Genomic DNA, 23,708 nt, shown 5'->3' with positions numbered 1-23,708 from the left:
TTTTGAGTCTGGACCTGGTGCCTTGAAAATCACACCGAGCACATGTGTGTGCACACCCCAAATTCCAGGAGAATAGAGGAAAAGGGATTTCAGTGTGGCCATGCACCCTGAGAAGTGATTTCTTACTTTCCCTCTCTCTGCCTCTTGATGCTACAATCCTCCAGCCTCCAGTAGTTTTTGCAATAGGGCGAGCACCACCATCCCAACCCCACCCTGACTCCGTCTCTTTCTCTCCCTGGCAAACGCATGTGTCCTTCGGCAAAAACCTAAAATAATAATATAATCAATGAAAACATACACCTGTCAGGCTATATTTACAAACTCTGTTTTTTGGGTTTTTTTTTTGGAGAGAGATTTTTGCTATAGGGCACATGCACTCAATGGAGAGACAGAAAGCAAGAATCATCCTCTGCGGGGATGGCCACACCACAATCCCTTCTCTTCCAATCTCCTTGGGATCTTGGGCACACACATGCACCCAGCATGAGTTTTATACTGCTGGGTCCAGGACTTGAACCACAGTCAACTATGTGGGAGTCCAGTGACATAACCGTTATGGCATCTGCTTGTCCCTATATTTACAAACTTTAGCTCTTCATTATATAGCCAACTGATAAAGCAGCACTAACCTTGTGATCAAATAACCCAAATTTACCCCATTAGCAACTGTGTACAGAAAATAAAAATATTTAAAAATGAAATTACACTGAACTGGGGGCCAGCAGGTTGCATGGTGGTTAAGGCACTGGACTACCGTATGGCCGACCATAGTTTGAATCCTGGACCTGGTGCCTTGCTTTCTCTCTCTCTCTCTCTCTCTCTCTCTCTCTCTCTCACATCTCTGGTGAGTACACATACCCTGTAGCAAACTTTAAAATAATAACACTAATAACAAATAAAATAAAATAATACTTTTTTAGAAATTACGCTGAACCTATTTCAAATATGCCAACACTAATTTCTTCCCTGCCTTGTGCATGTAGTCAGATATACTACTATACATGTCTGCTCAGTTCTGTAATGTCAGAGAAAATAATTTAAGAGTCATAACATTAAAACCTAGAACTGATAGAGCAGGGAGGAAACATCAAAACACAAGAGCTTCTGTTAAATTCTCTGCTTAAGTGCTCAGTTCTAGTGGGGAGATTCCCCGCAGGCTTGGGGGTTTGTGCCCTGAATAATCCTAGGGGGCGCCATTCACTGCAAACTCTGTTGGAAAACTCAACCATTTCAATCTGATAATGCAACAGGCAGGGATGACATCAGAAAGAAGAAATGACAAAGTCCATTGTAAGAAGAGATTTGTTTCTGAAGAAACAAAGAAAAATGACAATAGTGTATACAGTCCAGGAAAATGGAACGCTTTTTTGCAGGAGAATTTTCTTTTGCACAGTGCACCAAGCTGGACTTCAATGGAACCATGGCCAGATTTTTGAAACATTACTGTCAGTAAGTAATTTAAGAAAATAGCAATTGAAGACATTTACGAAAATAGAAATGACTGCCACTCAGAGCCTTAACCAGTCCTTAAATCATGTTCGGTGGTAAGGAAGAGGAAACTCCAGATGAGTAACAGGAAAAACTTTAAGCTGGTTTCCACTGCGCTAGAATAGGGCACTGCTCGCCTGTCATTTGAGCTTTTTCGAGTCATTGATCTAAACAGATAACTAAAAAATATAAAACACCAGGAGGATAGATTCTGACCCAATGTCAGCTGGGGCAAGCCCATAAAATGTTGGATTTGCTACAGTCATGACTGATGGATGCTTTTCTGGGCTGATTTCGTGAAGATGGAGCTTCTTCTGTGCTTCTTTAATCTCTCTTTCTGGGGCCAGCAGTCTGGAAGGTATGAGCAGTCAAATGGAGAGAGTGCTGTCTAGTTTTCTATACCCACCTCTGTGTCTAGTGTGCAGCCCACTGTGTTTGTGGGGTGTTTCTCCTACTTCACAACCTGCTTAATTGGATTTTCACAGTGCATGCGCTTTTCCTCAGAACCACTCTGAAGGAGCCATACCAGCTTTTCCTGCACAGTAGGTGGAGAGATTCTGAACTTAGGAGTCAGACATAATCAGGCTTTGAATCCCAGCTCTGAACTCTGAGCAAGTGGCCTATACCTTACTTTCATCATCTGAAAAATGGGGAAGACAATGAGTTCCTCATGGAGAAATAATTTAATTAACACACGAAGGCCACTTGATACAATGCCCAGTGTACAATAGTCTCAAAGTAAGTGTAACTAGTGTTGGGTAGTCGTTCGACCGGGGAGGCTGAGCTTGGAGCCAGCTTGTCTGAGTCTGAGTTTGTTGGCTCTGTTACTTAGCGCCTCCATTTCCTTGATTCAGAAATGGTAGTATTGAGAGTGCCTGCTTTGTGGGAGCCGTGAGAATGGATGAATTTAGACATGCATAGCTCTATGCACCTAGCACACTGTAAATTCTCAGTAAAAGTTTTAGCCATGAGGAGCACTACGATATGAATTAGCACATTATTTTACCTACCCCATAAAATTGTTGGAAGGTTTACATATGACATCCCATAAAAGAGCTTAGCAAAACTTCCAGCTCATACCAAGTACTCAAAAGTACTCAAAGCTGATACTATTTTGATGAATACCTTTACTATGATTATTAGTTTTTCACTATTCTGAATAATTCTGCAGTGTAAGACAGATTTCTGGATTTCTAACAGTAACGATTTAGTATTAGTAGTCAATTAGAGGCTATTATGAATTGATTAAAACAGCATTTTCTCATATAGCTGATAACAATTTTAATTGAGAAGGGTTAAGTGCTCACTTTGGCAGTACATATACTAAAATTGGAATGATACAGATATTAGCGTGGTCCCTGCACATGAAAGACATGTAAATTCATGAAGCATTTCCTATTTTGGAAGGCCAACCAGTGGGTGGTATGGTGGTTAAGGCTATTGGATCCCACATGGCTGACTGTGTGGTTCGAGTCTCAGACCCAGTGGCTTGAAAAAAAGCATCAGGTATGTGTGCACGTGTGTCCAAAATTCTGAAAGGAGGAAACGATGTTGGAGAAAAAATTGTGGCATGGCCATCCTCCTGGGGGTGCTTTCTCAATTTTCCTTTCTCTCTCTCTCTTTCTCTCTCTCTCTCTCTGTTTCCAGTGAGCACACATGCCCTACAAAAATTTTTTTTAAAGAAAAGGGCTACAATAACATAATCAAATAAAACACATTTATCATCATTTCCTTTTAGAAATGCCTCACTTTTACTGCTTTCCTAGACTTTGTAATATAGATTTTCTGAGTTTTCAACATTCTGTCATATGAGTTAGTTAAAAATATATTTATTTCCTTCGAAGTAATTTGAGTCAGTCCTCTGGTATTCAGCTAAATTGAACTCTGGTATTTTGGAACAGTATCTGTTGACACACAAATATATTTGGAATCACTGGGGAATTTAAAACTACATACAGACGGTGTCTTGATTCCCGCAAACTGACGATGACAATATTATTACAGATGACAAGCGTTGCCAACAAGTTTTAGATTGTCATCTTTTCTATACTGAACATATGGACATTACTTTCTAGTTAGCAATGACATTTACAAAGATTAAACTATCATTTCCCAAACACTTCTAACAAGGTTCATCAGGTTTGCTCAAGAAAAGAAGCATGAGATTCTGGTAAGATACACAACAAGACACGAGCCACTTGTTACTCACCTTCCATCTGATTTCGAGATGCCCGCATGGGGTGAAAAATCAGTGCCTTGCTTCACTTTGTCCCAAAGGCACATCTGATTCTCACTCGACCTGGAAGACATGGGTTTACACCTGAGATTCTGACTGGATTTTGCCTAGATATTTCTAGCTAGGAAATTCCATCATAGTCAAATTAAACTAAAAATCAGAGACTTCCGAAACTGGCTGGACTGGAAAGAACATACGTGGCTCCAGGTCTTCTACAACAACATTTTCTTTTTCTAAGTCAAGAAGTAACATGAGGAGGCCCTTCATGCTGAGTGACCAGACTTCATCGCCTTGCCTTGGTTTCAGGTTTTCCCAGGGCCTTTCAGAGGTCAAGAGAGGCCCTGGCTGCTTCTATATGAAATACAAACCAAAAGGAAAAACACATGCCAAAACAGGGTTACAAAATTACATTATATTTTAAATTAATAGAGTAAATTAATTGTTATATTTTAAATGTCAGTACCTAACAGTGAATTTTTGCAGTAACTGCTTTTCTTTTTTCAAAAAATTAATAATTTATTTTATTTTATTTATTATTTTTATTATTTTTAAATTTTTTCTATAGGGTACACATACCCACCAAAGAATGTGAGAGAAAGAGAGGAAAGCAAGAAAGCAAGAAGCCGGGTTCAGGACTTGAACCGTGCTTGGCCATGTGAGAGTCCAGTGCCTTCACTACCACACCACCTGCTGGCCCCAACAAGTGAATTTTAACACATATGTTTATCCACATTCAGTGTAGTATAATTACTTCATTCCCAAGGTGATTCTGAGGGTTTGACTGTGTCCCCCAAAAGTTTATGTGTGGGAATTTGGTTGTATAGTGAAGGTATTAAGAGGAAACATAATCTGACTATAAGATTAAGAAACAGAGCCTTGGGACGTGATTAGCGTGGGGACCCTATGATTGACTCCTGGTAGCTTTATAAGGACAGAGAGAAAGCAGAATAGCACATACACTCCTGTTACATAATGCCCTCTACCACGTTCTCCGCAAGCAGGAAGAACCTCACCAGATGTAGTCCCTTCACCTTGGATCTCCAAAACCATGATCTAAATAAAGCTCTGCTCTTTTTAAATGACCCAGACTTGGGCATTTCTGTTATTAGCAGCACAGTGGACTAAACAGTGATTAAAGGAGTGATTAGTGGATCTATTAAAAATGTTTACTGTTCATAGTTCATGGCAGATGAGGCCCAGAAATGAGACCCCGGGTTAAAGGCGGGTGAGGCTGTCTTCTTTCTTCAAACCTGTCAATATTTCTCTGTCTCTAGAGGTATAAGTAGGTAGCGAGGAGGTTCTTTGTGACAGGGAAGTCCTGGGCCAGTGGCCCACCTGTTGGTCTCCTTCTTAGCCCCAGGGCACGTGCATTTGGACAGTCCAGTATCTATGGATAGGAAATGCCACTCGTTCTTTATGCCAACTTTCTTCTGTGGCCGAACAAACAGATCAACCCAAGAGCCGGGGCCGATCTGGCACATTGACTAATGGCATTGGTTTGTTTGTTTGTTTGTTTTCAGTTCACGTGTCCTGAGTTTCATCCCTCATATCAATGAGTAACTGGCAAAGGCATCTTAGAGAAGGGCACGTATTGATAAAATCAGTAAGCCTTGGATGGGAGGGGAGTGGAGAATGTGGAGACTTTGAACTGAAGGAAGCGAAACTAAGTTGAGCCATGTGCTATAAAATGACATTGCAGTCAACAACAGACCACATAGACGACAGGGGTCCATAGGAGCATATAAGCTGTACCTGATAGTTTACGTGTATAGCCGGCTGTACCATCCGGGTTTGTGTATTTCACGCTGTGAGGCTCACACCACGCCCGAATTGCCTAAGGACACATTTCTCAGGACACATTCCAGTTCATAAGAGATGCATGGCTGTATATACACCCGAAAAGGAAGTGTTGACAAGGGCTCTTTCCATAAGAGAGAACCCCTCAGTGCCAAAAGAGAAGTCTGGAAACTAAGAAAGGCTCCTAAGAGGAGTGTGCTGGTCAAAGTTCAGTCTAACTCTGAGCGGTTATTTCCCACACAATCATTAGCTTTAGTTTGATAGCAGTTTCCTAACCAGACAGAGCTCTCATGACTTCATTCCCAAACCTGATTGAAGGAGACCATAGGCTTCACTGAAATTTTGCTTGCAGATACATCAGAGAAAACTCACATTTCTCATTATCCAGTGGGAAGCCAGGAATGAGGGACTTAGTGGTGGTGATGGGGGGGTGGGGCGCACAGTGAGCACTGGAATCTTGGCAGGTGGCAGTTGGTACCCATGAGCTAGAAAGGCTTGAGGACTGAAAGCCTAGGTATGAGACATGGAGAGAGGGAAGAGACAATGGGGACAGAAAGGAACGGCAGCCAACCAGCCTTAACATGGGAGAAGAGAGGTCCCACTGATGACCCTGCAGAAGGACTCACAGAGGTGTATGAGGCTGGTTTCCAATGACAGTTTATTAGCCAAGTCACTATGGTGCAGGCATTTGTGTGGCTGTGCAATCCTGGAACCACATGGGGAGGCTCTGGGTTCTAGGGCACATGTTGGGCTTACCTGTGGGTGCACCAGGGCTCTCAGCTGGGAGAATAAATCGAGGTGTGACAACACTCTGACAGTAGTCCCCACCTTTCTCTTTCTTTCTCATGAACAAACAAACAAATAGACAAACAGGAATGATGGCTTATCCATCATTTATTAGATTCAGAGGAAAATGGCCAAGTGTATTGGTGAAAATACAAAGAAGACTCGAGACTTGGGGTGTTTCAGAAGCCCCTCCTCCTACCTCTCACCCCAAACCTTTTCTTACATTTTTTGTAAAGAAATATTTATTAAATTTTATTTATTATTTCTTAATCTGACTTGAGAGATACATAGGGAGAGACAGAGAGGGAAAGTGAGAAAGCAAGCCACCAGGTCCAGGACTCAAACCACAGTCTGCCATATGGGAGTCCAGAGCGTCAACCACCATGCCACCCCTACTGGTTCTTCACCCTAAATCTTTAAGCTGCACTGCTAAATAATTTAATTAATAAGAGGTTATAAACTTTTGGGAAGCAACAGATGGCATTGTGGTTAAGGCACTGGACACAACCACATGGCCTACCAGGGTTTGCATCCCAAACTTGGTGGTTTGCTTTCTCACTTTATCTCTCTCTCTCTCTCTCTCTCTCTCTCTCTCTATGGTCAAATTAAAATAAATGAATGAATAAATAAAATTAAATAAATAAATAGTTCTTTAAAAAAAAAAAAGGGTGGTGGTTACAAGCTTTTGATAAAAACCTTGTCTGGGCCCCATGCAGAAGTCGAGGATCCTCTGTAAAATAGCTCAGGCCTAATGGCTCTCAAATAGTTTCCTCTTTCCCCTTAGAAATTTTCTGAGGGCATTTCCAAGTCCTGTGGTGTATGGAGGACGCTGTGGTACTCTTCTGCCTCCTCTGCCCCAGCTCTTCCCAGTTCTCCTTGGTCACCCTCCTGTGCATCTGGAATTGACTTTCCTCTAATGCAAGCTACTAAGCTCTGCTTTCAGGGTTGTTCCCCAAGCACCCACAGGGTTTGCACCCTCTCACTTCACTCAGCCTCCTTCTGTGCCCTGAATTAGTGTTCTCAGGCTGCTATGACAGAGTGCACAGACCCTGTAGTGTAAACAGAAGTACGTGTCCTCGCAGCCCAGAGACTGAATGTCCAAGATCAAGGTGCTGACGGGGTTGGTTTCTTCTGAGGGTCATGGGGAAAGAATCTGCTCCAGACTCCTTCCCTTAGCTTGTAGATAGCCACCTTCTCTGTGTGTCTTCACATCGTCTTTCCGTCATGAGTCTGTGTCCAAATTTCCTCTTCTTATAAGACACCACTTGTAGTAGATGAGGGAGGGTCCACCCCGATGATCTGATTTTAACTTGACTGCCTCCATAAAGACCTTATTTCCAAATACAGTCACATTCTGAATTCATGAGGGTTAGGACTTCAACCTATACATTTAGAAAGAGACAAACATAATTTAGCTCACAGTAGCCCTTTATTGGGAAGATTTTCTGACCATTCCTTATAACATAGTGTCCTTATTGACCAACACACATTTATTCATTCATTTTTTCTGAAAATGTCCCTCTACATAAATGTCAACTCAAGAGGGCCAAATTTTTTTTTTTTTGGAGAGGTTCTCGCGCTCGCCAGACAGACAGAGACATAGAGACAGAAAGCGAGAAATCACCCCCCAGGGGGGATGGTCACGCCGCAAGCCCTTCTCCATTCTCCTCTCGGGATCTTGGGCATGCATGCACATGTGCCCAGCGTGAGTTTTAAGCCACCGGGTCTGGGACGCGAACCGCGATTGACTACGTGGGAGTCCAGTGGCATAGCCATTACACTAACTGCTGGTTCCCAGGAGGGTCAAATTCTTTATTTTGTCCACTAATATACCTTCAGTGCCTGGAGATGAGCAGGCCTTTGATATATATTCACAAATGGATGAATGTCTATTATGAAGCCAGGACAAATTACTGAAAAAAACATTGACAGAGAAAGGTGTTCAAACTGTATTGTTAAATAAAGAAGGCAAATAACAAAAACCACATGGGTAGAATAGTTTCATTTTTAAGTCATAGACCATTTATTTATTTTATTTTTTCCTTTATTCATGACATGTGCATGTGCATGTACAAGTAAGGATGAGACAGAGAGAAAAAGAAAAATATGAGCACCCTCCAGGGCCTGGTCATGCTGCCATTTCCTTCCTTCAGCCCTCCAGCTCACTGGACTTGGGCACTTGTGCACATGCCCCGTGAGCCTTGGGCTGGCCAAAGTGGGGATTTGAACTGTAGTCTCCATGTGAGATCTGGCTTCTCTTGAGCAGCTCATTGCCACTGCATCATGGCGCTGGCTCTATATAATTTATTTTTATTAAAATAAAGCTTAGGAAAATGTGCAGCAAAATGCTAATTGTGAGGTGGCTCTTGAGGTTTTGATTTTTTTTTTTTTTTTTGGCCTGGGGTTGTGTGTCCTTGATGGAGAGAGACAGAGAGACAGAAAGAGAAAGAAAGAGATAAAGCAAGAAAACAATCCCCATGGGGCATGGTCATGCCACAATCCCTTCTCTTTCATTTCTCCTTCCTTTTGGAATTTGGGCACACACACACACACACACACACACACACACAAACACACACATCTGCCGTGCATGTTTTTCAAGCCACCAGGTCTGAGATTTGAACCACATGGTCAAGAATGGAGGAGAAGGGATGGCAGGGCAGTGTGGTCATCCCCCCGGGGGGTGACTTCTCACTTTCTGTCTCTCTCTGGTGAGCGCATGCACCCTAAAGCAAAAAGCTCTCAAGAAAGAAAGAAAGAAAGAAAGAAAGAAAGAAAGAAAGAAAGAAAGAAAGAAAGAAAGAAAGAATAGAAGAGAGGCCTGTAGGCGGCACAGTGGTTAAGGTGCTGGACTCCCACATAGTCAACCTTCATTGGGTTCCAGATCCAGTGGCTTAAAACATGTCCAAGTGCTTGTGCATGCCCAGAATCCTGAAAGGAGAATGGAGGAGAGGGGAACGCAGCATGGCCAATCCCCCCACAGGGGGTGATTTCTTGCTTTCTGTCTCTCTGGCAAACGCATGCACCCTATAGTAAAAATAGCTCTAAAAAAAATTAATACAAGATTTTTTTTTTCCAATTTTCTTCCATTCTTAGAGAGATTTTTGCTACAGGGCACATGTGCTTGCTGGGGAGACAGAGAAAACAGAGAGATAGAAAGCAAGAAATTATCTCCTGGTGGGATGGTCACACCGCACATACCTGGTATAAGTTTTAGGTCACCAGGACTGGCACTCAAACCATAGTCAACTACATGGAAGTCCAGTGACATAACCATTACACCATCTGCTGGTCCCAGAATACTTTGTCAGAATATTTACTTATCTATCATGTTAAGAAAGAAAAAAATACTACCCAGACACATTCTTCACAGATCTAGAAAAGACATTCATAAAGTTTGCCTGGAATCATAAAAGACCTCGTATTGCCAAAGCAATTCTGCAGAAGAAGAGTGGAGTGGGCAGCATCTCAATCCCTGACCCAAAAATATACTACAAAGCTGTGGTAATCAAAACAGCATGGTACTGGCACAGAGACAGACATGCGGACCAATGAAACAGAATAGAGTCCCCAGAAATAAATTCCCAAACATACAGTCAGCTGATTTTTGACAAGGAGTAACAGTCAATTCAGGGGGAAAAGGAAAACCTCTTCAACAAGTGGTGTTGGAAAAGCTGGATTTTCACTTGCAGAAAGATGAATCTGAACTCCTACCTCTCATCTTTGATAAAAATCAAGTCAAGGTGGATCAAAGATCTAAATCTAAGGCCTCAAACTTAAAACCTGTTTCTGGAAAACACTGGGGAAACTCTGGGAGACATTGGAATAGGGGAAGACTTCTTAAATAAGACCCCCAAAGCACAGTCGATAATCCCCAAAATAGACAGGTGGGATTACATCAGACTAAGAAGTTTCTGCATGGCAAAAGACACAGTAATTAGTGTGACTCAACAGCCCTCAGAGTGGGAAAATATTTTTATAAAGTATGCATCAGATAAGGGACTGATAACCAGAATTCACAAGGAACTCAAGCAGCTGTTCCGAAAAAAGATGATCAACCCTAGATGGGAGGATGAGTTGAAAAAACCACTCTCTAAAGATGATATACGAATAGCTAAAAGGCATAGGAACAAATGCTTGACATCCCTCATTGTAAGGGAAATGTAAATCAAAAAAACAATGAGTTACCACCTAACCCCAGTCAGAATAACTAAGATTGAAAAAACAAAAAATGATAAGTGCTGGCAGGGGTGTGGTGAAAGAGGAATGCTCTTACACTGCTGGTGGGAATGTAAATTGGTCCAGTCACTATGGAGAACAATTTGGAGGTTCCTCAAAAATCTACCCAAAGGACAGAAGAATATTTAATCAGAAAAGTGCTTGACATTGACGTTTTTTGTGGCACTATTCACAATTGCTAAGTCATGGAAACAACCCAAATGCCCACGAACAGATGAATGGATAGAAAAAACTGTGGCACATATACTCTATGGAATACTATTCAGCCATTAAAAAACAACAAAACCCTGGCTTTTGACAAGAAGTGGATGAATATGGAATATTTACTGCTGAGTGAAGCAAGCCAGGCTATGAAAGAGAGGCATTGTATGTCCCCACTTAATATATACCGAGTGTCTGCACTCTATTACTGAAATTGATTGACTAAAGGATATAGAAACACAATATATGGATGCAAACACCAGGTACAGTTTGTGTAAAAGAGTAGGGTCTGAGGAAGGACATTTAGAAGAAAATTAGGGATGCAAAGCATTAATGCTACAAAGAAATGTGGTATTATCTTTTGAAGATATTTTATAGTTTTATCAACCGGACCAGGGAGAAATGTTCACCTGTTGAAATATTCATTTTGTAAGCTAAATTATGTGATTGAATGTATAAAATAAAATAAGTGAAAAAAAAAGAAAGAAAAATTTCATTATTTTCATTTTCAACAGGGAATGGTGGGAAACAGCACATGGATAGTCTCTTGGAGCCCAGCGGCTGGCTGTGAGCAGGGCCTCTGGAATCCACCCAGTCTCTACTCAGATCCTCACTTGCCACCCTGTAGATTTCTCATCTCAGGCACGCTTGCCAGTTATACTGAAACCTTGCTTTCTCATCTGTAAAATGGGGCAATAATTGTACCCTTGGGCCATAGGACTGCCTACAGTTTCTCCTATAGACTAGAATTTAATTATTTGGGTCTCAATAATTTGGAAATGGCAGGAAACCAAAGGTCAGAGGGTAGTCCAAGGGTTTGATTTCCCTTTATTCCCTTTCACAGGTAGGCCAAGCAACATCCACATACCCTTCACACTGTTTCTGGGCACACGGTCTAGATGAGGGTGAGGTGGAGAGTTGCTTGACATGGGCATCAAATTTAGGGAACACATACACACTCAAAAATTAGGTAATTCAAATACATACTATTTTAAGAAATTATTTTGTTTAATTTTATTCATTATCATTATTTATTTATTTATTCATTTAATTCGGCTAGAGAGAGACAGGGGAGAATGAGAAAGCAAGCCACCAGGTCTGGGAATAAACCACTATCAGTCATGTGGGAATCCATCCAGCACCCCAACCACCATGCCACCTGACAGCTCCCAATAAATAATATTTTAATGTAATATTTAACAAATAAAAATTATGGGCCAGTTCCATTTGTTGATGGTTAAAGCAGCTGGATCCCACATGACCAACCTGGCAGTTGGGGTTCCAGATCTGGCGGCTTGAGAAACAGTCCAGGTATATGCATGGACGTGCCCCAAGTCCCGAAAGGAGGGAGAAAAGGAGGAGAAAGAATTACAGCATGACCATTCCCCATAGGGAGAGCTTTCTTCTTTCCCTTTCTCTCTGGCAAATGTGTGTGCACTCTAGCCTCCCCCTGCCCAAAAAAAGTAAAATCCTGTAACAAATAAGTTATTAGTTTTAGTAAGACAGGATAAGTAAAAATTAGTTTTTTTCTTCGTCTCAAGCTCCATTATGGCTCTGAAAAGATCTGCTTCCAGCCCATGGCCTGAAGGTAGGAGACCACCAGTTCTCCAAATCATTATTAATTACTTTTTAATTAGAATTAATTACATGAATTATCCTGAGCCTCAGGACTGACATCGCTCACCCTGTGACTGGCCTTCATTCAAGGTTCCAGTAGGATACCAGCAGGAAAGGTGTATTTTTCTGAGTGCTTTTCTGCCTTTTCTCATAGATAACTAATCACAACCGCTACTAATCACAGCTCCCTTACCTCTATGAGGACTCAGAGGCAGATTTCTCCCTTTAAAAAAAAAAAAATAGAAACGAAAGATGCCAACAAAGCATGATTTCTACCCAAAAAGGCACTAAGCAGAGTTCGCAGATGTTGCCCACTCCTCCCCTGATAATTCTGAGGAAGGACACGCAGACCTTGGCAGACCTTGCTTCAAAAAGAGGCAATAGTAAACAGCACGTTCATTCCACCTATCCCCCAGGAGGAGGAAACATCCTTACGTGATGGGCTTAGGCAGGTGTTGGGTGCTAGTGGAGGATTGCCCTGAGGGACTTCCATATTACTGAGTCATGGGTGTTAGTTTACCTACATGTAAAGCACCTCTGGGTACACATTCACTTGATAACTGGTATGAAAAGTAGCAATGATAACTGCATTCAAAATCTTGATTTTTTTTGTTATGATTTCATTTTACATAAGACTCCTCATTTGCTCAAATCATGGATTCTAAGTTGCTCCAAGAAAGTCGTCATTAGAAACATGTGATAAACTTAGCATGTACATTTTAGGAAATTTCCCCTATTACTTTTGGTTTGATTTAACCCATGTATTATTTTCAAAAGTACAAATAGGGAAGTTACATGATGGACTTTCCTCTGTGGTAAATTTGTTTTTGAAAGCGCCTGCAGAAATCTGTGTTCTTTCTAGCTAAAACCCAGAGATCAAGAGTTATTTGGATGCCATATAATATCTAAGACTTAAACTTGGTTACAGTAATTTTTGCAAAATCCATTGTTTTTTATTTATTTTTTTATTTTTTTAGAGAGATTTTTGCTATAGGGCGCATGCGCTCGCCAGACAGACAGAGACATAGAGACAGAAAGCGAGAAATCACCCCCCAGGGGGGATGGTCATGCCGCAGTCCCTTCTCCTCCATTCTCCTCTCGGAATCTTGGGCACGCACGCACACGCACCCGGCGTGAGTTCTAAGCCACCGGGTCCGGGACGCGAACTGCGGTCGACTATGTAGGAGTCCAGCGACATAGCCATTACGCTAACTGCTGGTTCCCGCAAAATCCATTGTAAAGTGACCGTCTAGATTCATTCCAGTGAAGAAACTGGCTTTGAAGTTTCTCCCCGCCAACTCCCTGTCCCCCTTTAATTGAAGGGATTTAAAACTCTCCTCTTCCTCTACCATGATTTTAGGCTAATGTGTTGACTGGAGAAGTGAAACACACTGGGAGTACATTGCTGTGTCCTGGAAGAAGTCTGCCTCTCTGACCACCATGTTGTAAGGAATGCCCAGCCTGTCCCAGACACTCCAGACTTGGCAGGCCAGATGCCTGCCACACAAGTGAAGATGTCACTGTGGTCATTTCAGCCTCACAGATGTGACACGGAGAAGAATGGAGGAACCCAGCTGACAGCCAGAACTGACACTCCAGACACAGCCCCAGGTGAGGCATCTTGGCCTTGTCTAGTTGATAGACCCAGTCCAGCTGAGGCCCTAGTCATCCTGGAGCAGGGATGGACCGTCCCCACTGTGCCCTGCGAGATTTCCTGACCCAAAGCCATGTTATAAAGTGGTAGTTGCTTCAAAAAATGCCACAAGAAAATAGAAACTAGAAGTAGAGGCATAAAAGAAAGTAGAGAATATGGAGACATTAAAAAAAAAAGTTGTAGTGTCTATTACAATTTTTAGTGTCTAAAAGTTGTAAATAGTACTCAAATTGTGATTGTTGGTACTGTAGATTTATTTTTAAAAATTTATCCATTCATTCAAGAAAAATGCTCTGAAAACCAGTAATTAGAGTAATGGCTATGTTGCTGGACTTCCACATAGTCGTCCGCGGTTCGCGTCCCGGACCCAGTGGCTTAAAACTCACGTCGGGCACGTGTGTGTGTGCGTGCCCAAGATCCCGAGAGGAGAATGGAGGAGAAAGGATTGTGGTGTGACCAACCCCCCTGGGGGGTGATTTCTTGCTTCCTGTCTCTATGTCTCTTTCTGTCCGTCTGGCGAGCGCATGTGCCCTATAGCAAAAACCTCTCCAGAAAAAAAAAAAAAAGAAAAATGCTCTGTGACTACGTAAGCCAGGCACTATAGTACTTAGTACTGGGTTCACAAAAATGAATAGTTCTCTTCTCAAGGAGTGTTTAGTTTAATAGGGGTATCAGACAAGCAAGCACTTACCATAAAATGGGTTCTAACACTGCCGTATAGTAAGGGTTTACAGAAGAAATCAATTGCACTGACGATGCAGAAGCTCACAGCCTGGAGGGAATCAGAGAAGCATTACAGAGGAGGCTTTGCGCAAGAGTGAGTAGAGGTTTACCAGATGTCCAAGGGTGAGCAGCTACCAGATTGCCATCTCTTTGGATTTTGGAGCTAGTACACTAGCTGCAGAGAGCAGGGCAGACCTGGTTTGGACACTGTGGCTCTGAATGTTCCTGCCATCTTAGTCTTTCTTTGTCTTTCCTAGGTAAAGCACTGATTGCATAACCATAGTACTTTTTCCCTAGGAGAATTTTATTTCACCTGCATGGCGGTTGCTGCCAAAAAGAAACAACTCAAGAAGTGTGTGCATTACTCAACCTGGATTCATCAGATGAGTACCCTACCAAAGCCAGACCTGCTCAGCACAGTCAAGACCCTGGCCTGGATAAAATGCAATCTAAGTTGGTTTTTTTTTTTTTTTTTTTTTTTTTTTTTGTGTGTGTGTGTGTGTGTGTGTGTGCTTTTCATACAATTGGGTCTTTTCAAATAGGTTTTTCTGGCCCCCCCACTTCCATTCAGAGTGCTGTATTAATCCATTTTGATAGAAAAATTCTACAGGTACTTCAGGGAAGACTCCACATTGTGAGGGTGAAGATTTGTTTTAATAGAGCAACAGAAAAAGATTGCTTCCTAAAATCTATGACCTTCATTACGAGGGGACAAGTCTGGTCAAAAAGACTTCTTTGGGGACTAGCAGGTGGCGTAGTGATTAAGGCACTGGACTCCCACGTGGCTGACTATGGGTTGAGTCTCACACCAGATGGCTTGAAACTCAAACTGGGCACTTGTGCATGCGTGCCCAAACTCTTGAGAGCAGACTGGAGGAGATGAATTGCAGTGTAGCCATCCTCCCTGGGGCGGGGGGGGGGGGGGATTTCTCTCTTTCTATCTCTGCTCTATAGCAATCTCTCAACAATGAAAAAAAAACAACAAACAAACAAACAAAAAAAACAAAAAAACCAAGAAACCCAAAGTCTTCTTCAAAGATTTCCCTGCTGTCGAGTTTAATTAAATTCCCCCTCCTCCAGCACTGCCTCTCTAACATCAGTTTGATGTGAGGCGGCTGCTGTCAAAAGGCTCTAGAGGGGACCATCAGTTAGAGTAATGGCTATGTCACGGCTATGTCACTGGACTCCCATGTAGCCGACCGCAGTTCGAGTCCCAGACCCGGTGGCTTAAACTCATGCTGGGTGCGTGTGCATGCATGCCCAAGATCCCGAGAGGAGAATGGAAGAGAAGGGGTTGTGGCATGGCCATCCCCCCCTGGGGGGTGATTTCTCACTTTCTCTCTCTCTTTCTGGCGAGCGCACACGCCCTATAGCAAAAACCTCTTCAAAAAGAAAAAAGCTTTAGACGAAGCTGGAGACATCGTATTAAATCCTTGCAAGAAAATGGTTACAAGGCCAGCCTTGTAGCCTAGTGGTTAAGAGAGCTGGATCGCACTTGATTGACTGTGATTCAGTTCCCTTCCTTGGTGGCTGGAACACATGCTGGGGTGCATGTGCATTGATGCCCCAAATCCTGATGGGATGGAAAAATGGAGAAGGGCTTGTGGCCTAACTAGGTCCCTCTGCAAGGTAGTTTCTCACTTTCCTTCTCTCTGTTTTTCCCTGGCAAGTGCACACACTCTCTGGCACTTAATTAAAAAAGAAAGAAATAAGAGACACCGAGAAAGAAAGAAAATAGTTTTAACCCTAAAAGAACCTTGGCCAAGTAAGGCAACTTGGCTGAAGATTTCAAGAGAGAAGATGACACATCTTAAAAATACTAAAATCTCACACAAGTAAGACAAGTGGAAATAGTGAAACATACAAGTGCTAGGGATGAGAGTGGGACAGAGGAGAACAGGGCTGAGGAAAAAAATTGGAAAGCATTTAATGTGTTTATTTACATGCTGCCTTGTTCAAAAATAGATTTCACAATGAGTTTATTTCCTAGACAACAGTGAAAGGATATAAATCAAAGGATATAATAAAAGCAAATAAATCATTATAAGGAGGAAGAAAGCAAAAGGTTCAGGAAGGCAAAAGAGAGCTCTCAATTGCTCTTAAAACTGCCCGCCCTCCCTAGAACTTGCTTTATAAAATGCCCTGGTGTTTGGAACTATAATCACAGTGAACATTTGGAGTCAGAATTGATCTGTCCAATGAGCACTATCTGCCTTGATGGTATGGCAAACTAACACCCTTTTTATTATTACAGTTCTCAGAGCATTGTTGGCAGAAAGAATCCACATGTGAGAAGAGGAAAGGTCGGAGAATAGTTCAGAAGGAGTGGAAGGAGACAGGTGGAAGAGGCACTGGGCAGTTTACTGGCATATGACCGCCACCACCATCGAATGCCCAATTTACTCAGAAGTCCAGATTCTAATTTTCTGAAGCTGGGCGTGAGAGAAGTCAAATTCTTCTGCGTCAAATCAGGTATAATGGTTATTTATTTATTTATTTATTTCTTCCGGAGGGCTTATGTACTCAGTGAAGAAAGAGAGAATGCACCTTGCGATGGGGTCTGGTCATGCTGCAGCCCGTTTTCCTCCATTTTTCCATCCTACCAGGATTTGGGGCACACACACACATGTACTTGGTGTATTTTTCAAGCTGTCAGGATTGTAAGTCGAACCACATTTAACTATGTGGGATCGGGCTTTCTTTGCACAGAGAGTTGCCTGTTGTGCTATGGAGCTGGCTACAGGTATAATGCTGATTTTCTTTTCTTTCTTTCTTTTCCTTTTTGTGTTTTTGTTTTTGTGCTAGAGGTATGTGCACCATCATGGAGATGGGGGCAGCAGCAGATGAGAAAGCATTCCCCCCCCCTTGGGGAATGATTATATCATAATCTCTTCTCCTCCATTTCTCCCTTCTTTAGGATTTCAAGCATTCATGTACACTTGCCTGGCATATTTATCAAGCTACTGGGTTCAGGACTCAAACTGTACAGCTAACCATGTGGGAATCTGTCTGTCTTAACCACCAGGCCATAAAACTGACCCAATATACTAGTAATTCTTAACATTTTGGTTCACAGGTGACTTTGAGAATACAATGATAACTGTGGACTCTCTGTTCAGAAAAATATGCACGTTTGACTTACACACAAAATCCTATTCTATAAGAACAACTAGTTATGGTATTCAAGACGAAACACAATTAGTCACAACACGTAACATAACCCTGGTCACTTGGCTGCCATAACATCTTTCTTGGATCCAACCTAAAGTTTCATTCTATAGCTAAAGTCTTTCTCCACCTTTTCTGCCCTTAAAGCTTAAGAAAAGATATTGCAGAGCTGCTAGTATAAATTTTGCATATATGCTCTGCAAAAGACTAAAATTTTATCATGACCCTTCTTGCTTTAAGTTGCAACTTTCCTAGACTTCCCTTGAAGATCATGTCATAGAGTGCTAGTTGCCTTCCAATGTCCATAATCCCTTCTGCATTTGTCACCTAGCTGTAATTATCTTTTTTCAGCCTCTCTCTTGCAGCTAGCTATGGCCATGTGATTAAGTTTTAAGCCAATGATATGTAAGCACTATGCTATGTAGATCTTCTGAGAAATCTTCCTCCTTCTTCCTTTCCTCCACTCTGTTGTATGGAATGAAGATACAATAGCTGCAGATTAATAGCCATCCTGGGGCTAGCTTTGTAGTTTAGCAGTAATGCTCAAGAGAAGTCAGATCCCACATGGCAACCTTGATTCAAATCCCTAGCTCAGTTAGCCTGCAACATCCTGGGCTCAACCACAAATGTCCGGTACCCGGTGAGGAAGAACAGGTCTTGAGGAGAGTACTCATCTTTCTCTCTCTCACTCTCCTGTGCACACACCCCTACTTTTTCACAAACAAGGGAAAAAAATAGCCATCCTGAGTTTTTACTCAGATTTCTTTTAAATTTATTCACTTCTTTGAAGAAAGACATTTGGCTGGGTGTGTGTGTGTGTGTGTGTGTGTGCACGCGCACGCGGGAATTTTGAAACTTTGTAAAATGTAGTTGTCTCTATATGTAATTCCCAGAGTAGTTTCACAAACAGGGAAAGTTAGAGGTCATTGAGGGCCATTAGGTGGTGCGATGGTCAACACTCTGTTGACTCCTTTAGGAGAAGTTACATTTCATGAGAATAACAACCTTGTCTGTCTTTGTCAAAGCAACAGCCCCCAACACTTACGCATGTGTAGCATGTGCAAAGTCCTCATTTATTGAATGGGTATTCAATGAATGGGTAAACGAGTTTATTTTAGAGCCATGCAAACTAAATTTCAGCTTCTTTCACAGAATCAAACTCTTACTTAGTTCAAATTATGTTACTTTGATTGGCTTCCCTTTAATCTTCCAAACTTGCCAATGAGAGATGGATAAAGTTATTTTTCCCTTTCTTTCTTAATGCGTTCCAGTGTTCCCTTCAAATCAAGTGTTTTCAAATTTATTTTCCTAACGATATTTCCAAATATCTTTCTGCTTAGGAGATTTTAAATTCTTCAATTTTTCAAGGTCATACATATCTATTTCGTGTGCGTTGTTAAATGCAGGCACTATTTTGTAACTTAATCTTAGGCATCCTCTCAAGTCTATAGGAATTCAAAATGGTGTATAATGACATTTCTAGACTTCAGGCAATATTATTATCATCATGGAATGCAGTCACTAGTTCTTGAGGGTTTAACTAGATGTTGGTTTCTGACACTGAACTTTACTGAATCCTTTCCCACTCCACTGTTTCCCACATTTCTATATATCACCTATATTTGTCTCCAAACCTTAGTTTAATCATTTAAGCAAAGTTAAATACTAAACATCCCAGATTCCTTGTTTTTTGTAGTGGCCTTTTCCTCATATTTAATTAAAAGGATAACACTCCCTGTGACTCTTTTTGTGGCCTTTTATGTGATTAAAGGATCTGTAAATGTTCACATTTTTTTACAATTACATGTAACTTTCTTCTTTTTTAAAAGAATCATTTTACTTTATTTATTATTATTATTCTTTTAATTTGCTATAGGGCACATGCATTCAACCAGAGACAGACAGAGAGAAGGGAGAAAGCAAAGTTGCCAGTCTGGGACTCAAATCACGGTTGGCCATGTGGGAGTCTAGCATTTCAACCACCAGGCCACCTGCTGTAATTCTCTTCTTAATTTTTATTCTTTCCCCTCAAAGTTGTTGCTACTCCTATCAACTATTTAGGGAAAATAATTAATCCCCTTTTCCATTTTTGTGATATGTGATATACCTCTTTACACTTGAGTGCATTGGTTTTTACTCAGATTTCTTTTCAATTTATCCACTTCTCCTTTTTTTTTTTTTTTGGAGAGGTTTTTGCCATAGGGTGCTTGCACTTGCTAAAAAGAATGAGAAAGACAGAGAGACAGAAAGCGAGAAATCACTCCCCGGGGAGGTGGCCATGCCGCAATCCTTTCTCCTCCCTTCTCCTCTTGGGATCTTGGGCACGCACGCACATGTGCCTGGCGTGAGTTTAAGGCACCGGGTCCAGGACTTGAACTGCAGTCGACTACATGGGAGTTCAGCGACATAGTCATTATGCTAACTGCTGGTCCCAATTTATCCACTTCTTTGAAGAAAGACATTTAGCTTTGTGTGTGTGTATGTGCGTGTGTGTATGTTGAACCTTTCTAAAATGTAGTTGTCTCAATATGTAATTCCCAGAGTAGTTTCACAAACAGGGAAAATTAGAGGTCATTAAGTGAGCACTTCCTAAACTCTACTAAAAATGACTCTGATAACACAGGTCCTTTAGCAATCCTTGCTTCTGTATCAGTCTGAAGCTGATCTATCCAGCCCTGAAAGGCATCCACTTCTACCTTTCTTGGGTACCTCGTTCCATTAATTTTCTGTTCTCACCCAACTGCAAACATTTGTTTTCTCCATTGGCTCTTACCCTTAAACACGTAACAATACTTACCTTTTTTTCTATCTTAAAAAAAAATCTTCCTTAACTATATCACCCACCCCACCCTCTCTTACTTACTCTCTTCTCAGCCAATCATTTGCGAAGAGAAGCTCTCAGTTGCTGTCTTCACTTTCTCACCTTCTGTTCACTTTTTCTTCTTCTTTTTTTTAATGTATGGACTTCATTTTTCAGATTTATTTTATTTAAATTTATTTATTTATTTAATTTGACAAGAGAGGTACAGAGAGAGAGAAAGTGGGAGAGAGAAAGTGAGAAAGCAAGCTGCCAGGTCCAGGACTCAAACTGTGGTGGGCCATGTGAGAGTTCAGCACCCTTAATCACCACACCACCTGCCAGCCCCGCTTCTGTTCACTTCTTTATCCACTCCCTCGCTACAGCTCGTGCACACACATCCCCCGTCACCGAGTTGCCATAGCCAATGGCGTCCACAGCTTTCCTGACTCCTGGCAACATTTGACTCGGTTCATTAGGGTATTATGAACTCAGCGCTTACCAGTGGGTCATTGTGCTAAGTGCTGCCATCACAGAAATGAGAGGCAGCTGCCACCCCCATCTTCAGGGGACTCACCTGATCAGCCATACTTGATTAACACACTGCAAAGGTCCCTTGACTTCCACTGTGCAACTTTGCAGCCTTCACTCAATGCCACTTAAATCTCATTTCCCAGGTCACCTTGCTACCCACTCCTTATTACACACGTCTTCTCAAGTCAATCACTTCTCTACCCAGGGCTTCACTTTCTATGCATTCTGATGACAATACAGTTTTAAACGGTGATGACATTTAACATCTTAAAACCATAGATTCGAGGGCCAGCAGGTGGCATAGTGGTTAAAGCATAAGACTTTCACATGGCTAACAGCAATTTGAGTCCTGAACTGGCAGCTTGAAACTCACACCGGTGTGTATGCATGTGTGCCCAAAATCCTGAGAGGAGAATGGAGATGGGATTGCCGTCTGGCCACCCCCCATCCCCCAGGGGGTGATTTCTTACTTTTTCTCTGTCTCTCTTTGGTGAATGCACATACCCTATAACAAAAACCCCTCAAAAACCCCCCCCCCATAGATTTCAAGTTGCTCCATAAAAGTAATCACTTAAAAAAGTGATATGCCTTGCATGTACATTTTTAGGAAATTTCCTTATTACTCTTTTGGTTTGATTCGTATGTGTCTCTTTGCAAACATAACCTGGGATGTCGCAATGGACTTAGTTTACAGAGGTTTTGATCCAGCTTTCAACAGGAAAGCTCCATTTTGATATGTTGCTTAACAGCGTGAAAAACTGTCTTCCCCAAATCTACCCTTCCTTCACTCTGTCTAGGAGAAAGAGGCTGTAATCCACTCAGTGCCCCAAACCAGAACCTTAGCGGCTTTTTTTTTTTTTTTGGCCTCCTGCCTTCTCTCCCCCTCCATATCCCTACACATCCAATCACCAAGCACTTCCTATTCCATCTCCTAAAAGATCACAAATCTTTTCCCCTTCACTTCAGAGGCTGCCAAGAAAGTCTTTGGTTGAACCTTCACTTTCCCCCTAGTTGAAGATAAAGTCTCTTAATTGGTCTTGTGGCTTCCTTCAGCCTCTTCTTATTGTCCTGACAGAGTGACCTCACTACAAATGCATCTGACAGTGAAGCCTCAACTTTACATCACCCAATGGCTCTCAGATTTCGAGGATAAAGTGCAAACTCTTTACCTCGGGATCTACTTCTGGGACAGCTAGACCTGGTTTTGTACCCTAGGTTCAGCAGTCTGACTGCAGATAATTGAACTCTCTAAACCTTTGTTTTGTCATCTGCCTGAACTCACTAAGAGTTAGGACTGCTTCACCCATAATACAGAGCCTGACCTGTAAGAGGGACTTAATCAATGCTGAATGAAAGGAAGGCATTTAAAAATTCACATTGAGGGGTGGCTCTGAAACCTAGTGGTTAAGGGAGCTGGATCTCACCCAGATAACTATGGTTCAAATCCAGGCCCCAGAGCTTAAAAACATGGACACACACACACACACACACACACACACACACACACACAAGATCCCAACAGCATAGAGAGACGGAAAAAGGCTTGTCTGTGAACATGCTCCCTTGATGAGTGCTTTCCCTCTCTCTGTCTCTCTCTGTCTCTCTCTGTCTCTCTCTGTCTAAAGCATGCGATCTCTGGCAGTTAAAACAAAATTCACACTGGACAAATACTCTTTGAAAAATGACCTGATATGTAATGCCACTTTTTCCCAAGCTTGACTTCAACTTTTATTTTGATAATCACACTCAGGAGCTTATGGGGATCTAGACTACCTGGGATCAAATTCTGCCCCCACCCTGACCAATCATGTGACCTTGGGAAACTACTAAATTTCCACTTCTTTTGTAAGCTCTGTAAAATGTAAAACGGGATTGTTTTTGAGGGTTGACTATTTCGGTTGAAACCGTGTCTGGCAAATGTGCTTATCATTTTCATCTGATCAGGACCATAGTTCTTAATTTTGTATGAGAAAATCGTGCTTTGTGTGTTGTTATTAGTAAAAGGAAAATCTGGAAACTCCTGCGATGGAAGCTAAATAGAGGCGCGGAAAGGGTGCGTCCTGGTGTTTCAGAGCTGGGAGGGACTAGTTTGATCCCTACTTTACAGACAAGGAAGTGGAGGGGGTGACGTGTCCTCAGCTACAATTCTTTATTCAGAGTAGGACCAGGGTCCCGGCGATTGCTATGGTCAAGTTGCAGGAAAAAACTAACATTCACTGGAAAACAGGAGAGAGCATGTATAGTTACAAAAACGGTCAACAATTCTGGTGTAACTAAGTTCTGTGAGCATATGAAAGCTGTCAGAATCGGAGAAACCGAGTTGCTAACGGAACTGGCCGTTTACTAACAGGAGCTTTCTACAGAGGCCATAGCCTAGGACAGCCTCGAGCAACAACGCCCGCGGCGCTGTCCCAGGACCGGAAAACTCCCGGCAACCGCCGATTACCGAGGTGTGTAGTAGGCACTGT

At 42.0% G+C, this 23,708-nt stretch overlaps 1 long non-coding RNA gene and 1 other non-coding gene across 4 annotated transcripts; one reads left to right on the top strand and one right to left on the bottom strand.

Annotated features, from left to right (window-relative positions):
• Positions 1-1,517: 1,517 nt before the first annotated feature.
• LOC102498285 (uncharacterized) lies at positions 1,518-5,943 on the bottom strand. 3 transcript variants are annotated; one of them, XR_001369761.1, is made up of 5 exons: positions 5,894-5,943; positions 5,477-5,607; positions 3,922-4,075; positions 3,698-3,787; positions 1,518-1,839 (listed from the first exon to the last, which is right to left on the bottom strand). It is a non-coding gene; the product is annotated as an uncharacterized LOC102498285 (long non-coding RNA). The 3 variants fall into 3 exon arrangements; XR_333659.2 differs by lacking the exon at positions 5,894-5,943 and having other exon boundaries at positions 1,518-2,023; positions 5,477-5,887; XR_001369760.2 differs by lacking the exon at positions 5,894-5,943 and having other exon boundaries at positions 5,477-5,887.
• Positions 2,788-2,891, top strand: LOC114006243 (U6 spliceosomal RNA). The gene has a single exon (XR_003547990.1). It is a non-coding gene; the product is annotated as a U6 spliceosomal RNA (small nuclear RNA).
• Positions 5,944-23,708: the final 17,765 nt, after the last annotated feature.

This window comes from Tupaia chinensis, unplaced genomic scaffold (genome assembly GCF_000334495.1).
Source record: "Tupaia chinensis unplaced genomic scaffold, TupChi_1.0 Scaffold000076_1, whole genome shotgun sequence".
Lineage (NCBI taxonomy): Eukaryota > Metazoa > Chordata > Mammalia > Scandentia > Tupaiidae > Tupaia > Tupaia belangeri.
The sequence above is the reverse complement of the archived record's forward strand: the minus strand, read 5'-3'. Positions and strand labels throughout refer to the sequence as shown.